General features: G+C 43.9%; 1 pseudogene; it reads left to right on the top strand.

Annotated features, from left to right (window-relative positions):
- Window positions 1–5921: 5921 nt before the first annotated feature.
- Window positions 5922–7475, top strand: LOC115526313 (annotated as a pseudogene).
- Window positions 7476–20588: the final 13113 nt, after the last annotated feature.

Raw genomic sequence — 20588 nt, 5'->3', positions numbered from 1 at the left:
CCACTTCCTGGATGGCTTTGCTGTGATCAGAGGAACCAGGTTGCGCTTGAGTCAATGGTTGTTCTCCCCCACCCTCTTATGGCTATAGGAACCCACAACCCTGTGAAACAATCATCTTGGAGCATCATTACAACAGACCTTTGGTTAGTTCTCACAATGTGGACAGACTCAGGTTTCTAGTGTATTGCTCATTTGGGCATGACCCATTACAAAAAAAAAGAGGGGGGCATCTCCTGCTTCAGTTCATTTTTGGGTATGCCATTATCCTATCGCCTCTGGAACCCTTGGGATGCTCTTTTGTTGGGTGGTCATAAACATGTCCTTAACCTATGCCTCGTTTCACAGTCTGGGAAGAGGATACACTATAGTCATGAATTCACAAGTCTTATCCTTTTGTGAACAAGACCAAGCACTGCTGTGGTGGGTAGTGAAGATTGACAGTGTTGATTTTAAACCATGGTATTTTGGACTGAGGAAAGCATAAGTGTACCCCCACCCTGGGGCTATTTTGTACTGTCCTAATTTCTAGGATGCTTAGAAAACTGTCATATGCTCCTGCTTGTGTATTGTCCATTGTATGAGGAAAGTTAACAGTCCTTATAGGGACTTTGTGTCCAGTGGAACCAGAGTGATTGACTCATCCTGGTCGTCCCATGAGTGTCCCTACTTTACCACCAAAAGTCTGGATCCAGGAAATTCTTCAGTCTCGGGCAAATCAACCTGGTTACCCATCCTGAATAAATAGAACTCAATATGGCTCTTGTCAAAGTGTATGGAACTAACAAGATTTATGAGGTCTAGCATTTTTTTTTTAATTCAAGTTAACATACAGTGTAGTCTTGGCTCCAGGAGTAGAACCAATGATTCATCATTCACATATAACACCCAGTGCTCATTCCCAAAAGTACCCTCCTCAATGCCTATCACCCATTTAACCCATCCCCCCCAGCACCCTCCAGTCTCTTCTCTATATTTAAGAGTCTCTTATGGTTTGCCTCTGAGGCCTAGCATTTTAAAGAAACTTTATATAACTCTAGGTAAGTATGTTCATCGGCAATCCATGCTGTAACTTCCATTTCTAAACCATGAAGGGCTATATTGTGAGGATATTGAGTTAAACCACTATGAGATTGATTCAACAACTATTGAGTACTTAGTATGTGCCAAGCATTTTTCTGAGTATTAGAAATAGATAAATAATCAGAAAAAAAGTCCTTTCAGAGAACAAATTTTCAGGAATACAATCAGAGGCAGGTTGGCATGCATGCTCTGAATGAATTGTGGGCTAAATGAGCATAATGGTCAAACCTTCCCGATACAAATTTGGTGAGGAAGACTGGGAAACCCACTAGCAAGATGTTTTCATGTTTTGAAGATATGTTTTCTAATCTTGATTGTGCATCCTAGAAGAAAAATGTTGGGCATGAATGTTCAATATCTGAATATTTATAAATAGTATACATGTTCTACTATACTAACATATACACAAAAATAGAAATAAAGCCTGTCCTGAGTCACCCCTGAGATATTGCATCCAACTTTGTTTTTTTTAAGTTTTAAAAAAGTTTTTATTTTGAGAGAGAGGGAGAGAGAGAGAGTGCACAAGCGAGCATGAGTTGGGGAGGGGCAGAGAGATAGGGAGAGAGAATCCCAAGCAGGCTTTGCACTGTCAGTGCAGAGCCCAATGAGGGGCTTAAACCCACGAAGTGTTAGATCATGATCTGAGCTGAAATCGAGAGTTGGACACAACTGACTGAGCCACCCAGGCTCCCCTGCATACAACTTCAGAGATGGCTAATATATTCTATGTCAGTTCATAGATGATGTGATAATGGCTTCTGGAAGAATGCAAAGAATTCTGTACATCTCAGAATACCTGCACTTCACACATATTTCACCATAATATGTGCCCTCCTGGGGCTTCAGGATTTGCTTGACTATGTACACGATCATTGTCATTACCAAAACATGCATCCCTCAGTAGAGAGCTGGATCTTCCTAACATGTCCTTAAGTATCAGAGTATTACCAAGCAAACCCAGAAGTGAGTGCTACCTTGGGAGCAAGTCAAGGCTGACAGTTATAAAAGCCCCAAGTCAGCAGTTGGCAAGTCTACTGTCAAGGCTAAGGGCATGCTAGCACAATTTTGACAATTTGGGAGACTTTAATTATAGTGCAGGGAAGAAACCCCCCGCAAAGCATCTTTGTTTAGCACAAGGCTTTTCTAACAGGTGAGTCAAAAGTGGGGGGAAAAATGAGAAGTTGTACTGTGAGCATGTCATTATTAACAATTTGCTATACAACCTATCATGACTGAGTCCTTTGTTTCTGGATCATCTAATTTGGGACAAAGCTATTTTGTGGTGGGAAAATAAACTTACGGAAAATTGAGAAAAGACATTGTTAGTGGGGGAAGGTTTCTTTCCCATGCCTCTGGTTTTCAGAAGAAGGAATTTTTCCCTAAACCCTCCAGCTCTAGGCCTTATTCCTCCTTATGTGAGTTAACTGAGTTTGGGAGGGAACTGGGCATGTATGCCTGGCCCTGACATCCGTTTCGCTCTACGGTCCTGCCCGTTGGTGGTGAGTAGGAGCCTTGCTGGTTGTGTTTGATTCCATGGGTTTTCAGGCTGGACTGTAACTAGGTAAATCTAGTTCTAGAGTTTGGGAATGGGGAGTCCACTTTTGCCACATATCTAAGCCATGTACTTCCAACCAAGCTTTGTTAGTGAAATTGGTTTTTCACCTCCGTCTGCTTTACTCCTTCAAAAGTTAGTCAGGGCCTTCTAATATCCCAAAATTTATTATCAGAGTTTCTTTATAAAACTGTACCTGTGAGTGTTCACTTCTGGCAGTCATTGTACAGGGAGTACAATGCAGTTTACCTAATGTCCAAATTAGAAAACAGCTATGGAAGATTATATGAAGAACCAATTCCAGTGAATTATGAACATAGTGAGTGTGGGTGTGTAATGGACAGAGCCTATGGCAAGAGTATAATTCAACAATGCTTTCCATGTCCAGAATGTCCAGAATTCCAGAATCATAAAGGATTCTGTAAACATTGTTCAAAATGTGCCCTGCCAGGGAAAGAGAAACCACATCACAAATGTGAATTCTAAATACGTAGTTCTTTTAAAAAACTACCATAACTAATTATAACCATGTTGGCTCAGGAAATATATCCCCATTAGGTCATCTTTTTTTCCGGAAGCATAATACCACTAAGAACCCCTACAAAATATTCTCTTGGTAGGCTTAAAAAGTTCCTCCCCTGGTAAGTACTGCCTGAGAATCAGCCTTATGCAAATGCTTTGCAGGCTATGCACATCTTACATACTTAGGGAAGGGGTATCTTATATACTGAAGGAAGGGGTATAATATTCCAGGACACAGGTGCTAAGCACTGTAGTAGAGTAACTTGGATATACTAGAATTACTTATAAAATCATCCCCGCAACAACGAAAATCCTTACCATGTGTTACCTGTGATTCTTAAAGATAATCCTCACTTGAAGGGAAATATTTCTCTTTTGATATACCAGGCTAGTATTACAGAGAGAGCAAGAGTTGATTTAAAAAATAAATGGAGGGTTAGCACTGCTAAGAATTTACCCAAGGGATACAGCAGTGCTGCTGGATAGGGGCATTTGTACCCTAATGTTTATAGCAGCATTTTTCAACAATAGCCAAATTATGGAAAGAGCCTAAATGTCCATCAACTGATGAATAAAGAAATTGTGGTTTATATACACAATGGAATACTACTTGGCAATGAGAAAGAATGAAATGTGGCCTTTTGTAGCAATGTGGATGGAACTGGAGAGTGTTATGCTAAGTGAAATTAGTCATACAGAGAAAGACAGATACCATATGTTTTCACTCTTATGTGGATTCTGAGAAACTTAACAGAAGACCATGGGGGAAAGGAAGGGGAAAAAAAAAAGTTAGAGATGGAGGAAGCCAAGCGATAAGAGACTCTTAAAAACTGAGAATAAACTGCGGGTTGATGGGGGGTAGGAGGGAGGGGAAAGTGGGTGATGGGCATTGAGGAGGGCACCTGTTGGGATGAGCACTGAGTGTTGTATGGAAACCAATTGGACAATAAATTTCATATAAAAAATAAAAAATCAATAAATGGAGGGGCATCTGGGTGGTTCAGTTGGTTAAGCATCCAACTTTAGCTCAGGTCATGATCTCATGGTTTGTGAGTTTGAGCCCCGCATCGTGCTCCACACTGACAGTGGCAATCCTGCTTGGGATTCTCTCTCTCACTCCCTCTCTCTTTCCCTCTCTCTCTGTCCCTTCCCTGCTTGTGTGCTCGCTCCAAAATAAACTTAAAAAAAAAAAAAAAGGAAAATAAGTCAGTTGCCCTTCTGATCAAAGGATAACTAAGTGGGAGAGGGTTTTCCAGGGCCCTGCTGAGTTTAGCTGCACCCTAAGTCAGGAGACTGTTGGCTAGCCTCTGTTGAAGTAGGGAAGTGGTACCAGGAACTCTGTCATCAAAAGGTAGTAAAGGATAGTTCCACCCTCTTTGACCATACTTCTACCTTGCCATCTGGGCACAAGAATGAAGTTTTCTGTGACTTTGATTTAAACAAACTTATAAATTCCCATGTGGCAGTTGCTTCAGCACTACCTTGCTTTGTCTGTGACAGTTAGAATATGAGGATCTTTGATTTGTATTTTCTCCCTGAAGTATACTTCTGGAGTGTAAGCAGCCCTTTTTAAGAAAGCTGAATGACCAGGACAATAACTGCCAAGAAGTCTCAGGCTACCTCAATCAGTAGAACAGAAAAAACACTAAGTAGTTTCTGAACAGGGCTGCCACCATAAAGCTTCTAGAAAGTTTCTGTGTTAGGTTGCTACAAGGTCACCAAACCGGGTTGTCTCAAAAGTCTCTTGACACTTGTTTGAAAGTCTCTAGGCCCTCTGTGGCTGACGTAAAGACACAGGGTACATGTGACCAACCATTAAATGGCGATTTAAATCATTAAAAGTTAATTTTTAAAAGCAGGCATTAAAAGTTAATTTTTTAAGCAGGTAAATCATGACTCTCTTGCAGGTATTAAAAAAACAATTGATGAAAATTTTATTTAGCTTATTCATGAGGAAACTAAGTGGTGTGTTACAACCAGGTCAAAGGAGAATCCCAAGAACAGACATAGGTCTGGAAAATTGTAAGAGATGTGCAAATAGAGCCAAAATTGGTTTTTCAGTTCTTTCTTTCCTGGACAGAATTTGTTTGCATGTCTTTGGATAAGAATTCTTTGGCATTTCTGTGTGTTATCTATAATTTACATAATCAGCATCAGACAATCAGCTTTAGAATGACCACACATAATTTTCCATTGGAGCACAGTTTTTCCCTACAATTTCCCTACTTTTGATTAAAAAGAATCTTAAAGATTCTTTTTTTTTTTTAATTTTTTTTTCAACATTTATTTATTTTTTGGGACAGAGAGAGACAGAGCATGAACGGGGGAGGGGCAGAGAGAGAGGGAGACACAGAATCGGAAACATGCTCCAGGCTCTGAGCCATCAGCCCAGAGCCCGACGCGGGGCTCGAACTCACGGACCGCGAGATCGTGACCTGGCTGAAGTCGGACGCTTAACTGACTGCGCCACCCAGGCGCCCCAAGATTCTTGATCATAAAATGAGTCTGGCCTCATTACACTAGGCCTGATTATTTACATAGGTGCAGTAAGAATATTTACCAAAAGGCCTTTTTACATTTTGCTCTCTTGTTTCCATAAGGAATCTTAGGTTGGACTTCTAAAAGTCTCTATTACTTGCTGTCCTGAGGCTAGGAGGCCAAGTCCAAGAAACTTTATCCACCAGATTACTTCTACAGTACCCATCCATTTTGGGTGACTTCCTCTCTTCTCAAAGTCCTCAAAGAATCTGCAGGCTCCTGGCCTACCATGAACATAAACTCCCTTACCAGCTCTAAGGTTGGAACTTGTAAACCAGTTTATCTGGGAGGGTTTTGTCAGCACTGTCTCCATAAAGTCAACCTTCTATAAAAGTGACTGGTCAACAGCTGGCAACAACAACTTCCCCAGGTCAACAAGGAGCCTCTCATCTCTCGTCCCAGTGGCCATGCCCACCTAGGGGGCCTGGCAATGCGGTGACTGATGGTGTAGGCATCCTGTCCTCCACAGAGCTGCTGCTTGGTGGCTGGGGACACCAAAAACAGACTTGGAGCATCCAGAAGTCAGCCTCAGGGGTCTGAGGAGGGTGCAATCCTCCCCTGAGACAGAGATAGATTGAGACCCTCAACCTGCCCTTGGTTGTCTGAAACCTTTAACAAAAATGGCAAAATGAGTGCCGACCAATTGTCCATGGTGCTCCTGGTGAAAAATGGTAAACTCCCTCCCACAGAGAATCTTCAGAAAACTTCCAAAAATCATTCAGCAGGAATATGAAACACAAACAGGGAGGACCTGTAAACCACCACTTTGGTCTTCAGGACATGAGAATTTTGAATTTGAGCCACTTTCTAGCACTGTTCTGATTCTTGAGTATGGACCATCCTGTGATTGATGATTGCTTTTGTGTCCTGTTTAGGAAATCTTTGCCTACTCCAGGGAAATATTCCTGTCAAATCTGTGGAGGAAGATTTACCTCAATGACAGGAACATTAGACCATTGAGCTGAGTCTCAAAATTGAGTAATTTAAAGCAGTACATTAAAAAAAAAGATTTAAGCATAAAGAAAATCTTACAAATGCAATGGTAAATTGGACCCGTGAAATATCACCCAATTGGGAAGTAATGCATAGTAAGAAAAAAGTTTGAGAATTGGGGTGCAGGGATTGCTCCCTACTGTTCATGGTAAAAGTTCAGAGTCTAGCTGTATCACCCCTGAACTTTGTGAAATGTTTCTCTCAAGAGGAAAGGAACAGTGGAAAAGCTTTGGTGAAACACATTCTTTCTAAACATGATACAGAAGGTGTATCTGTTGATGATCCAAATGCCCACCACAATTAAGCTGGACATATCCTATGCATTTCCATCTCGACATCTTTCAGAAAGATGGTCTGAACCAGAGTATTTTTCTGTAATATCTAAGGAGTAAATGCATGTTACACACCTGATGTTGGTTGTGTCCAAGGGATGTCCTTCATCGAGGCGGTGCTCATTCTCAATTTGGAAGAGACAGTTGCCTTCATTATATTTGGAAGTTTCGTGAATAAGCCATGCCAGCTGGCCTTTTTCTCTGTGGACTGCAATAAGGTGTTGAACATTTGAAGTCTTCTTTGGGGAAAATCTCTTCAAAGTGCTTTTTCATATCAAGTGTTATGGTCTTAATATATATATCACCAGACATATACATGATAAAGGACTGCATCTTCACACTGTATCACAAACCACTACTCTACTTGGTCCAGCTTGTCCATTTTGAGAGTATTTCACAGAGATGGGGAAGAATTTTTGTTTAGAACTGGGCTTTGTGTCCATAATGAAGGATGTTAAGGAAGGAGACAGGAATAACAGCACTGCTTTGAACAGCTAATCTTCATAAATCACAGACTGACCGAAATGTAAAACAAGTATTTTTGGTAACAGTTTTTGTTTCCTATGTAAAAAGCATGGAGGAAAGTTGGAGAAATCCAAAAGAATCAAGAGATGGAAAACAGCTGATGTTGAATGTTGTGTCCAAAGTAAAGGAAATGAGTAACCTGTTAACAATATTAAGAAAATATTTTGTAAGCAGAGCCATTTTACAAAGGAGAAAATGTAAATTCCTAGTTCATACTTCATAATTTGGGGTGGACAGTTGAAAGCAATATTTTAAAATAGTTTTTGGGGAAAAAGTAGTGGCTGGTAGTACCCCATTAAATAAGGGTCATTCTTAAATATGACATTCCAGACAAGGCCTTGGTTGCATACCAAATTTTCCTATTAGAGCCAGTAAAAAGGTGGTTAGATTCTTACTGAACCTATGCAAATAACTCTATTACCATCTAAAAGTAAGTACGTATAATAAACGTTTCTGGATTTGGGAGGGGGTGTCAGGCAGGGAGAATATCACTTAAGAACATTCCATTTTAGTTCACAAAATCAGAATCTACTAAATTGTTATTGGTTATTGGATACCTTACATAAGAGAAAGGGCTTCCTTTTATATCCAGAAAATACAACATTAAAACAACATCAACAACATTCCAAACAAATACCTACAATCATCTTTTATCAGTTCATTCAGTCCTGTGTAATTAAGTCTTGTTCTTCTGGATCTTAGGTTAGCAGTATCATGAACCTATCAGCTTCTTGACTACAAAGAATTCTGGAAATCTTGACTCAATCCACTGTACAGTCTTAAAATTGTTTAGGCAATGACGTCAGAAGCCTGTACCCAAGATCTATTCTTCAGAGTGTCAACAGTTTAAAGTATCTAGTACAGTCCTTTTCCATGGGCTCTGAGATCATGCTTCTTTGTTGAAGATGTAACTCTTGTCCGGCCTGCAGCTCACTGCAGAGCCTTTGGGGAAGTATCTGAGTAATAAAACTATCTGTAGATGCCAGAGACTTAAAATGACCATGTCAATTACAGAAGAGCGTTCATAACCAGACTGATGCAACTGACAAAGAATTTTGGTTATTTCAATGTCATGCAAAACAAAGGGGTATCCAAGAAAATAAATAAAGCTTTAGTCAACATGTCTATACATATAATGATTAAGGCCATTTTCAAAGATAATAGTGAATATGACATTTGATTTATAACAGATGAGCACGCTTTTTTTTTTTTACAGAGGAAATATTCTTGAAATATGCAAAATTCCTGAGTCATAATATATATATGCAGTATACTAAGAACATACACAAAATGTATCAACAATATTGAGAGATCCAGAGTAGGTCTTAAACATCAGTATTTTAATAAAAACCCTATAGATAAGTCTGATGTTTATCCCTAAATGAAAACCAGTGGTCTCTATGTGAGGTCCAAATGAAAGAAGTGAGGTTCCAAGTAAGTAACCATTTAAAATAACTGAAATTATGACTGGTCACACCACATTCCTATTGCTAACATGAGACAATGCACCATCAGGATGCTGATAAATAGAAACACTGACAAATCTTCAGGGACTTCCCATAATATTTATAGTAATATATTTATAGTAAAATATTTATAGTAATACTATTTTACCTATATAAATCTAACCTAGGGAAGACAGAGCATCTTTTCTGATTTGAATGACTCTTTCCATGAAACTCAAAGAATAACATAACAAATAAAACCTAATTATCTTTAACACCTCTCTTTTATGGGTTAAAAGAACAAATCTTTGGATTTTAGGGAGGCAAACTCCATTAAGTTGTCAGGAGATTTCAACAGTTAAGATAGGATCATGGGTACCTAAGAAACAATGCTTGGCTTCATTTCAAAGTGACAACAAAACATCTAAAAATAAGCGTGACTTATTTTTAAGCGTAAAGAACCTTATTTTAAGCGTAAAGAACCTTATTTTAAGCGTAAAGAACCTTAATTCTTTCCTAAGTAAGGAGATTGTTTGCTTTTTAAAAATAATCAAGAACATAATAAAGTTAACATAAAGCACAGAAAATTATTCAGTTAAGACAACCTTATGCAATCTAGACAGTTTACACAGAAGAAAACGTTTCATGTTAGAGGAGAAGGCAATAAACAGTAAACCAAGGAAACGAGACCATCAAAACTGGGCAAACTTTGCAAAGACTTTAACACACTTCACAGCTTTTCAGACTCAGGTTTTATAAACCAAAGCAAATAAAATGTATTTCTGGACAGAAAGAATAGTGGTTGCTAGGGTCTTAAAAAAAAAAAAAGTAAATGCAGAAATCCCAAATTCTACCAGGCCTGGTATGAAAATTGCCTTCTCAGTGGGCATAAGACTCTTGAGTGGGGCTCAAAACAGACAAACAAATGAAAATAACTGGGGAGTTTTGTTTAATGGGTACAGGGTTTCAGCTTGGGAAGATAAAAAATTTCTGGGGACGGATGGTAGTGACGGTTACTTAGCATCATGAGTATACTTAATGCTATTGAACTGTATATTTTAAAGTGGTAAATTTCCAAGTTATGGTCTTCATTTTATATTCTGGAACAAACTTATACGTTATTATAAGATCCATCTCAGGGCATCTGCAATGTCAGAACTAGTTGTATAATATTCTTAAGATGTTATTAATATGCAGTGCATTCATTTTTGCTATCTTCAAGTGATTCAATAAATAACTATTTCTCAATTTCAATTTCTAATATGTAAGTGTTGATAGTTAAGACCCCCCTATCCCCGCCCCACAGTTTCCAACATATACACACAAAGCTTAAGTTTTAAGTTACCTAAAGCTCTTGGAAATTATCTTTAACCTGACACAGTACAAAACAAAATTACCACTGAAATAAAACGTTTTTAAGAATAATGATTCAATATAGCTATGCACAAATTTCCATTTTTTTCATAATCTTAAGGATTATGAGTAATGTTAACTTATTTGATGATGAGTGAAATCTGTATAAGCTTAGAAAAAAAGTATCCAAGTAGAATACTGTTAGGAATTATACTTAACACTAATAAATCAGAGAAAACATAGCTATTATTAAACCCCAAATAATTAAAAAAAAAAAAATTAAAAAAATAAAAAAAAAAATAAAAAAATAAAAAAATAAAAAAAAAAAAAAAAAAAAAAATAAACCCCAAATATTAAACTAATTTCATTTTGTGAAGATGTATTTAAATTTGTGTACTTGAATTTTAAAAATGTTATTGAGTTGGTGTAAGTATATATTTTAATGTAGCACTTTTAAAGTATTAGAAGTTTAGTTTCACTGCTTTCTAAGAATTTTAGGAATATTTGCTTTATGCACATATTTATCCCTATTAGCCAATCAGAAAAGAACTCTTTGTAATCAAATATATTAATACCTCTAGTGGTGAAAAATATTATACAGTCATACAATGAGAGATGAAAACCTTTCTAAACTACAGACACATACACATACAGAGACAGATAAAGAGATAAATTTCAGTCAAAAATAATAAATATAGGAGCACCTGGGTGGCTCCGTGGTTGAGCGTCCAATTCTTGATTTTGGCTCAGGTCATGATCCCAGGGTTGTGGGATTGAGCCCCATGTCAAGCTCCATGCTTAAGATTCTCTCTGTCACTGCCTCTGCTCCTGTCTCCTACCTGCGTTTTCTCTCTCTCTGTCTGAAGAAAAAAAAGTAAATGCAGAAATCCCAAATTCTACCAGGCCTGGTATGAAAATTGCCTTCTCAGTGTGACTCTTGATTGGGGCTCAAAACTGACAAACAAATGAAAAGGACTAACAATCCAGATTCTCCATTGTCTCTCACCCAACAGAGAATAGATTTCTATAATCCATTAACCCAGTTATAAAGATTGTTATGCCCAGAATTCGTGATCCCCAAAGACCACCAGGGAGCCGAGTCTGATGCAAAAGCAAAAGAGCCTTTATTCGAGCTAGCTTGAGCTCAGTCCCCTACCTGCACCAACACAGCGGTGAGATACTAGGGAGAGCGAGTTTCAAAAGCACAAAGGTTTTATAGGGGTCTAGGAGCAGTTGGTGAGGTAATGGCTGTGGCCTCAGCCAATTGGCTGGGGAAGGGTCGTGGCCTCGGCCGATTGGCTGAGGAAGGGTCAGAGTCCTGTTACGCAGGTCGCTGGGTGTGTTTTGATCGGGAAGTTTGAACGGGTGAGCGGGAGGTTACTCAAGGTGGAGAACACAGAACAAGATGGAGTCGGCTGGCGTAGGCCCGCCCTTTCATTCCCCCCTTGTCATGTAGCTTACGGACCCAATCATGGGACCGGCTGCATTTATGGTGACAAGGGGAACAGAGTTTGGAGGTTTACGCAAAGTTCTGGGAAGCAAGTGTCCCTGGGGTGGCTCTGGGAGGTCTGATTAAGTATTGTCCCCGAGCTGGTGTCTATGATCTGCCAGGTGATGTTTTGGGGGTCGTGGGGACTCCCGTCAGCATGAGCAATGACAAGCAGAGTTAACAGAGTTACCAATATTAGGTGGGTCGAATGCGCTGTAGCTTGAGCTTGAGTGGGTTGTGTTGGTCCCGACTGATGGCCCATCGTGTGACGAAGCCCTTCCGGATCGAGGAGGGGTCCGCTGGCTGAACGTGGGTGTGATGGACCCAGGTCACGATGCCGTCTACTTTGAGAGTGGTGGGGGTTGTCAACACCATGATGTAGGGTCCCTTCCAGCGAGGCTCGAGGGTGGTGCCTCTTGACATAGACCCAGTCTCCCGGCCTGTACTGATGAGGTGTCGGGGTCGGGCCAGCCTCATAGATGGCACGGAGGCGTGGCCAAATGTCCTCGTGCACCCTCTGGAGCCCTCTCAAGGAAAGAAAAAGTTCTTGATCTTTAAACTCAGCAATAAGTTCAGCTCGAAGGCTGGGAATAACAGGGGGTGGCCTGCCAAACATGATCTCGTAGGGAGTAAAACCCAGAGTGTAAGGAGTGTTTCTAACCCGGTAAAGGGTGTACAGTAGGAGAGTCACCCAGTCCCCGCCAGTCTCCATGGTTAATTTGGTAAGGGTCTCTTTTAGGGTTCTATTCATTCTTTCTACCTGTCCTGAGCTCTGGGGCCTATAAGCACAATGTAATTTCCAGTTTGCCCCCACCGCCTTGGCTACTGCCTGTGTTACCTGCGAGATAAAAGCTGGTCCATTGTCTGATCCTACCATGGCAGGAAAACCATACCTGGGTAAGATGTCTACTAGTAGCTTCTTAGCCACCGTCTGAGCCGTTTCATGCTTGGTTGGGTATGCCTCCACCCAGCCAGAGAAGGTGTTTGTAAATACTAAAAGATATTTATAACCATACTTTCCTGGTTTGACTTCAGTGAAGTCAACTTCCCATTGGGCTCCCGGTCTGGTGCCTCTGAGCCTGGTTCCTTTTTTTTATTTGATGTGGCTCTCGCGTTGGTGAGTTGGCAGGTCTTGCAGGCAGATACAACTTGCTCTATTTTGGTGTCCTGTTGGTGAATCTTGATTCCGGCATGTCAGATTAAGTCTTTTAATTTTTGGGCCCCCATGTGAGTAGACCGATGCATGTGCTCTAATATTGAGACTCCGAGCTGGTCTGGCAGCACGAGCTCCTTGTTAGGTGTATACCACCATCCCTTTATCTCCTGGGCAATGGGGAGTTTCTTGATCCGCTGTAATGCCTCCTGGGAGTATTTGGGCTGGTCTGGTAAAACTGGGTCTCCTGGGTCCAGTAGTTGTATGGTCATGGTGGGGACTGGAGTAAGGGCTACTGCCTTGGCTGCCTGGTCAGCCTTTCAATTACCTCTAGCTACTGGGTTATCAGCTTTTTGGTGCCCTTGGCAGTGGATAACGGCTAGCTTGGCAGGAAGCCATAAGGCCGTAAGCAGGTTAAGTATCTCCTGCTTATTTTTTATAGTCCGTCCTTCTGCCGTCAGTAACCCTCTCTCCTGATAAATTGCCCCATGAATATGAGGTGTGGCAAATGCATAACTGCTGTCTGTGTAGATGTTAAGCCATTTTCCAGCTCCCAGCATCAGCGCCTTGGTGAGGGCTATGAGCTCTGCTCGCTGGGCTGACGTTCCGGAGGGTAGAGCCTCCGCCCATACGATGTCCGTTTCGGTGACCACCACTGCACCCGCATACCTGTGTCCGTCTCGCACAAAGCTGCTGCCATCAGTGAACCAAGTAGCCTCGGCATCGGGGAGGGGCCGGTCGGTCAGGTCTGTCCGGAATCCATGTACTTGTTCCAGGATTGCCGCACAGTCATGTAATGGAGCACCTAGGTCAGGGTCGGGCAGCAGGGTTGCAGGATTGAGGGCTGCACTGGGGTGGAACCGCACTCGTGGAGGGTTGAGTAGGAGGCTCTGGTAATGAGTCACACATGTGTTGCTCATCCATCTGTCAGGAGGCTGTTTCAGGACCCCTTCAATGGCGTGTGGGGTCGTGATCCAGATCTCGTCCTAGGGTCAGCTTGTCTGCATCCTTGACTAGGAGTGCTGTCGCCGCAATAATTCTTAGGCATGGTGGCCAGCCGGCAGCCACTGGGTCTAGTTTCTTAGACAGGTAAGCCACTGGGCGGTTCCAGGGGCCTAAGGCTTGAGTTAGAACCCCTTTTGCTATTCCCTTATGTTTGTCTACAAAGAGGTGGAAGGGTTTCGTAATGTCTGGTAGGCCCAGGGCTGGGGCACTTAGGAGGGCCTTTCTTAACTGATTAAAGGCAATTTCTTCTTTTTCAGTCCATTTAAATGTTTTCCCCTCTTTGGTAGCTTCATATAGGGGCCTGGCAATCTCAGCTAAACCTGGAACCCAGAGGCGGCAGTAGCCGGCTGATCCTAGGAATTCCCTCACTTCTCTTAGGGAGGTGGGAGTAGGGATCTTTAGGACATTTTCTTTTCTGGCATCTGATCACCGCCATTGTCCGCTCTCCAGGATATATCCCAGGTAACTTACCCTCTCCTTGCATATCTGAGCCTTCTTCAGGGATGCCTGGTACCCTAAGGCCCCCAGGGTAGCCAGCAGGTCCTGGGTCCCTCCCTCACAGTCTTTGGCCCTGTCGGCAGCAATCGGGATGTCATCTACATACTGTAGAAGGGTGAGGCCAGGGTGCTCCCTTCTGTACTCACCCAGGTCCTTGTGTAGTGCCTCGTCGAAGATGGTGGGTGAATTTTTGAGTCCCTGAGGTAGCCGTGTCCAGGTGAGTTGCCCACTGTAGCCCTCCTCTGGATCATGCCACTCGAAGGCGAACAAGGGTTGGCTCTGGGGTGCCAGCGGCAGACTGAAGAAGGCGTCCTTTAAATCTAGTACAGTATACCAGACTCTGGAGGGCGCCAAGAAAGTATATGGGTTGGGAACAATTGGATGTATGTCCGCAACCCTCTTATTTACTTCCCGGAGGTCTTGTACTGGTCGGTAGTCATTTGTGTGAGGCTTTTTGACCGGCAGTAGGGGGGTGTTCCAGGCAGACTGGCAAGGAACTAGTACCCCTAGGCTTCGTAGTCTCCAGATGTGTGGCTGGATCCCCTTCTGGGCCTCCTGAGACATGGGGTATTGTTTGATCCTTACCGGACTCTCTCCTGGCTTGAGCTCTAACCAGGACTGGGGTCCTGTGAGCAGCTAGTCCCATTCCCCCCGTCTCTGCCCAAACCGAGGGGAATTCTTGTAGCCATCTGTCTATATTATCCTCTCTCAGGAGCGCCTCCTGGTGGAGGCGGTATTCATCCTCCAGTTTCATGGTCAGGACCTGGATGGGGTGGCCCTTGCCATCGGTGACCTGAGGCCCCCCTTGTCTGAAAGTTATCTGAGCTTCAATCTTGGTCAGTAAGTCCCGTCCTAACAGCGGGTAGGGGCATTCTGGTATTACCATAAAGGAGTGGGATACCCGGCCCGTTCCCAAATCTACTGTTCTTCGGGTAGTCCATGAATACTGGCTCATACCACTTGCCCCTTGTACCCAGGACTTCTTGCTGGCTAGTTTTCCTTGTGGGGTGCGGAGGACCGAATGTTGTGCTCCGGTGTCGACAAGGAAGTCAACAGGGGTCCCCTCCACTTTAAGAGTTACCCTGGGTTCGGGGAGAGGGTCCGAACCCTGACTCCCCTAATCACTTAGTTCATCCAGCTCTAGGACTTTTACTGATCAGTCTTGCTTCCCTTCCCGCCGGCCCTTTTTGGACAATCTCGGGCCCAATGCCCTATCTCCTTGCAGTATGCACACTGATCCTTCTGCAGCCTCTGCTTCCCCCCCCTTGGTGGTTCCTTTACCTTTTCTTGCGTCATCTGCCAGCTGCCGGAGACGGGGGTCTCGTTCCTCAGGGGAGTCAGCAGTGGTAGCTAGTAGTATTCTGGCCAGGTCTCGAGTCTGCTTACTGTTGGCAGCCGCCATGGCGTGAGCCTGCTTGTCCTCAGGAGGCTCCCGGTTATTATATACCTTTTTGGCTACCACCAGTAAGTCCTGCAGACTTTTTTCTCCTAGTCTATTTTCTGTAATTTTGTCCTAATGTCTATGGCCGATTGGTTTACAAAGGCCATGATAACAGCTGCCTTGCTTTCCGGAGCCTCTGGATCCATGGGGGTATAGGTACGGAATGCCTCCATGATCCGTTCTAAAAAGGCAGCCGGAGATTCATCTCTTCCCTGTTGTACATTTCCTACCTTGGCCAAATTGGTTGGCTTTCTAGCAGCCATTCGGAGAACCCCCATTAGAGTCTGGCGGTAGACCCAGAGCCTCTCCTTACCTTCTGGGGTGTTGAAATCCCACTGGGGCCGAGTTAAGGGGAAGGAGGCATCTATCTGAGCCTGGTGGGTGGTGGGATTCCCGTCTGCACCCGGAACTAGTTTCTGGGCCCCATTGAGGATTCTTTCTCTTTCTTCAGTCGTGAACAGGACCTGCAAAAGGTGCTGGCAATCGTCCCACGTGGGCTGATGGGTAAAAAGAACAGAGTCTAATAAATCAATAAGCCCTGCCGGTTTCTCAGAAAACTTAGGATTCTGAGCTTGCCAATTGTAGAGGTCACTAGTGGAGAAAGGCCAATAGTGATGGGGCTGATTCCCCTCCACGTCTGGGGGTCCGGTGGCTCGCAGGAGCGGAATAGTGGAGTCGGCGGCGGTGGTGGAGGCGGATTACTCCCTCTGAGCCCTTTGTCTGGTAAAGGGTGGGCTTCCCACTGGAGTGTTTCCACCTCCCGCTCTCGGAACAGTGTCTGCCTCCCCGGAGGGGGAGGATGGTGTTCTTTGGGCATCCTAGAGGGGTTATACGGGGGAGGAAAAATTAATTCTTCTTCAGTACCCCCCTGTAAGACAGGGTAGAGGGGTGCTGAAGGCTGGATAAGACTTTTCTTCTTCTTTGTCCCCTGCAAAGCAAGAATGGGTTTTGGCTCCAGAGGGAGCGGGGCTAGGAAGGGCTTAAGCCAAGAGGGTGGGTCTTCTACAAGGTCCTGCCAAGTGATAATGTAAGGGAGCTGATCAAGATGGCCCGTCTTAGGCCGAGAGATGATACTCCTGACTCGGTGGATGGTAGGGAGGTCGAAGGTCCCCTCTGGTGGCCATCCGACATTGAAAGTTGGCCACTTGCTAGAACAAAAAAACTGCCACCAACCCTTTCAGACTTCTACACTGAGGTTGTTAGCTCTTCCCCTCACATCCTTAAAGTGATCAATCATAATACTTAGAGGAGTAGTCTGAGTCTGTCCCATAACATCTGTCCAGTAAGTCCACAGAACAAAACAGAGAAACACAAAAACAGACAAACAGAGGGCCCCTAGAAAGTCTTCCAACTCCATGGAAGCAAAACTGAAAGCTAGCTTAGACATTTGAGGGGATTCCACGTCCCTCCAAAGACGACGGCCTCACGCCGACCAGTGGGAGCAACCCCCCTCCTCTCAGACCTTTGAGGGGATTCCACATCCCTCCAGAAGGGAGAATCGGAACGTCTTCCAAAACTCCCGGCCCGTGGTCCTCCAATGCGTCCACTTAGACTGCATCGGGCACTACCAGAATTCCAGAAATGCGCTCACACAGAAAAGACAGAACAAACAGACAGACACTAACCGTGGCCAGTCAGGCTTTCCGGGTCGGGGGTCCCTCAGGGGTCTTGGGGATCCCGAACGAGCCCCCAAATGTTATGCCCAGAATTCATGATCCCCAAAGACCACCCCAGGGAGCCGAGTCCGATGCAAAAGCAAAAGAGCCTTTATTCGAGCTAGCTCGAGCTCAATCCCCTACCTGCACTGACGCAGCGGTGAGATACCAGGGAGAGAGAGCGAGTTTCAAAAGCACAAAGGTTTTATAGGGGTCTAGGGGCAGTTGGTGAGGTAATGGCTGTGGCCTCAGCCGATTGGCTGGGGAAGGGTCGTGGCCTTGGCCGATTGGCTGAGGAAGGGTCAGAGTCCTGTTACGCAGGTCGCTGGGTGTGTTTTGATCAGGAAGTTTGAACAGGTGAGCGGGAGGTTACTCAAGGTGGAGAACACAGACCAAGATGGAGTCGGCTGGCGTAGGCCCGCCCTTTCAAGATCACCAATGGTTAGACTATAAGAGCAGATTCTCCCATCACTGCTGCTACTAATGAGTACTGGCTATAAATGAACCAAAACCAAAATATAAATTAATAAAGAGGAAAATTTAAATTAGAAAAATAGCAAAGATGCCCTGTCACTTTGGATACACCTCCAAGAGCCAAGAAGAGATATGCCCAGGCTTAAGCAGCCCATAGGAAGTGCACTTCTCTGGTTTACCTGGCTCTCTGTCAGATGAATCCATTGGGCCTTTTGGGCAAAGACCTCCAAAACTGTAAAAAGGTCATTTTCAAAATAAAAGTATGACTCTCCTGCACATATGCATATTAAAGATTCTTTTGTTTTAATGTTTTATTTTTGAGAGAGAGAGAGACAGACAGAGTGCAAGCTAGGGAGGGGCGGAGAGAGAGGGAGACACAGAGTCTGAGGCAGGCTCCAGGCTCTGAGCTGTCAGCACAGAGCCTGATGCAGGCTTGAACTCAGGAACCAATCATGACCTGAGCTGAAGTCGGATGCCTAACTGATTGAGCCACCCAGGTGCCCCTTAATGGTTTTCTTTAACTCATTAATGAGGAAGCAGATGAGACGTTATAACCAGTTTAAAGGGGAATCCCTTTAAATCCCTTGTGTGTGTAGAGGGGGTGGGGAGTGGTGTCAGTGTCAGGTGTTTTGCCTTGCTATTACCTACAGCTCTGAACTGTAAATAGCTCCAATAGAATTAGAATCAGGTAGTGGGAAGGATAGTATTATTGAAGCTCCAAGTTTTTCCTGTATACGGTTATCATTAAGATTGAGATGCTGATGCCACTCCATATGCTAGGAAAGATATGGTCCTACTGGACCGGCCTATACTTCAGCCACTCCCAGGCACCACCTCATTACTCCAGAATTATGTTTACCTCCCTCCTCCAAGCCCAGCTAGCCCCATGGCTTTCATCTAACCAGGCAGGCACTCCTACCTCGCACGCACATTTTCACCAGCCTGGACACTCACATGGGAAAACAACAACAACAACCTTTCTCCCATGTTTCACCTTTCTCCCATACTTCTGAATCCTGATGCGAATAGCTGAAAATTAAAATATGTATTTTTAAACTTGAATTTGTTTAAAAATCCCAACTTCAGCTCCAGCGTAAAACGAAAATACCCATAAATCTAAAAGTATTTGCCTTAAACGGCTTTCAACAAGAAAAATAGAAGGATTCTCTTATTTCTCTGAAGCCCAATCAGAGTCATGGTAAATTGTCCAATCTCATTCCTAAGTGGTTAAAAACAAGAAAAACGGAATCCTCCTCCAAAATACTGTAATAAACTGTTAATAAGGACAGAAAGACAAAAAGGAAGGCAACTTGTCACTCATATGTTTAAAATAATGCTCGAAAAAGGTAGAGATGCTTCCTTCTCCTCCGGGGGCTTTAAAATGAAATCCTGAGGGTGCATAGCTAGAGCTAGAAAGCACATGTTAAAATGAGAGATGTCTTGGATGCAGCCGGGTGCAGCCGAGGCCCAGGGAAAAGGTGAAAATAGTGACAGTTCCCCTTAGTTCAAGGCAGTTTGTAAGACCACCTACAAGACCAGCAAAGCAGCTAGTTGGTGACAGTCTTGTGACCCTGAGATTAACACCGACTCCTCAACCCCTCAAGGTCTGAGGTTTGAGGAATTTGAAAAGAGACTTTGGGAAAAAGTTGAACCACTGTGGCCTTCCCTCCCCACTGCCTCCCTGGGAGGCTGAGCCTTTCCTCATCTCAAGTCTCCGGAGAAAGGGCTTTCAAAGATTAGTTGGAAAACAGTGTTCCTTAGAATTGAGAGGGCCGGGGCGCCTGGGTGGCGCAGTCGGTTAGGCGTCCGACTTCAGCCAGGTCACGATCTCGCGGTCCGGGAGTTCGAGCCCCGCGTCAGGCTCTGGGCTGACGGCTCGGAGCCTGGAGCCTGTTTCCGATTCTGTGTCTCCCTCTCTCTCTGCCCCTCCCCCGTTCATGCTCTGTCTCTCTCTGTCCCAAAAATAAATAAACGTTGAAAAAAAAAAAAAAATTTAAAAAAAAAAAAAAAAAAAAAAAAAAAAATTGAGAGGGCCAAAGCGACTGGTATGTGACCCATGCCAGAGAAAATTAAAAGCAAAAGGCCGTGGCTAGAGTCCATGATGAGGAGTGTGTACACCACTAAACGCAGAACAGAAAAGAGCTTGCACCCCGTGGGTCGCCTGGGGGAAGGGAGAATATAAGCATGAGGGTTTTTTCAAGGAGCCCCTGCCCAGGTGGGCTTCCCACCAGAGGCTGCTATGCAACAGGGGCTGGAATCAAATGCAGAAGCCAGCAGAGCAAGTGGCGAGCAGAAGGCGGTGTTGTCATCCAGTGTTGTCCCTGGAACTTAAGTTCTGAGTAAGAGGAGTCTGTATTGAACACCCACCGAGGTCCTGGAACACCACCACCAAGCGCTTCAGTTCCCCTAAAGGCCCTTCTTCCTCTTATTCTTTCCTCCTTTTACCTCCACCCCAAGTCCTGTAGGACCCACACCCTAGAGGGAATAGAGGAGCAGCAGTAGAAGCATGAGGTGGGAAAGCAAACAAGCCAGC

Source organism: Lynx canadensis, chromosome D1, assembly GCF_007474595.2.
Source record: "Lynx canadensis isolate LIC74 chromosome D1, mLynCan4.pri.v2, whole genome shotgun sequence".
Classification (NCBI taxonomy): domain Eukaryota; kingdom Metazoa; phylum Chordata; class Mammalia; order Carnivora; family Felidae; genus Lynx; species Lynx canadensis.
Note: the sequence above shows the minus strand (reverse complement) of the source record. Positions and strands in the feature narration are given on the sequence as shown.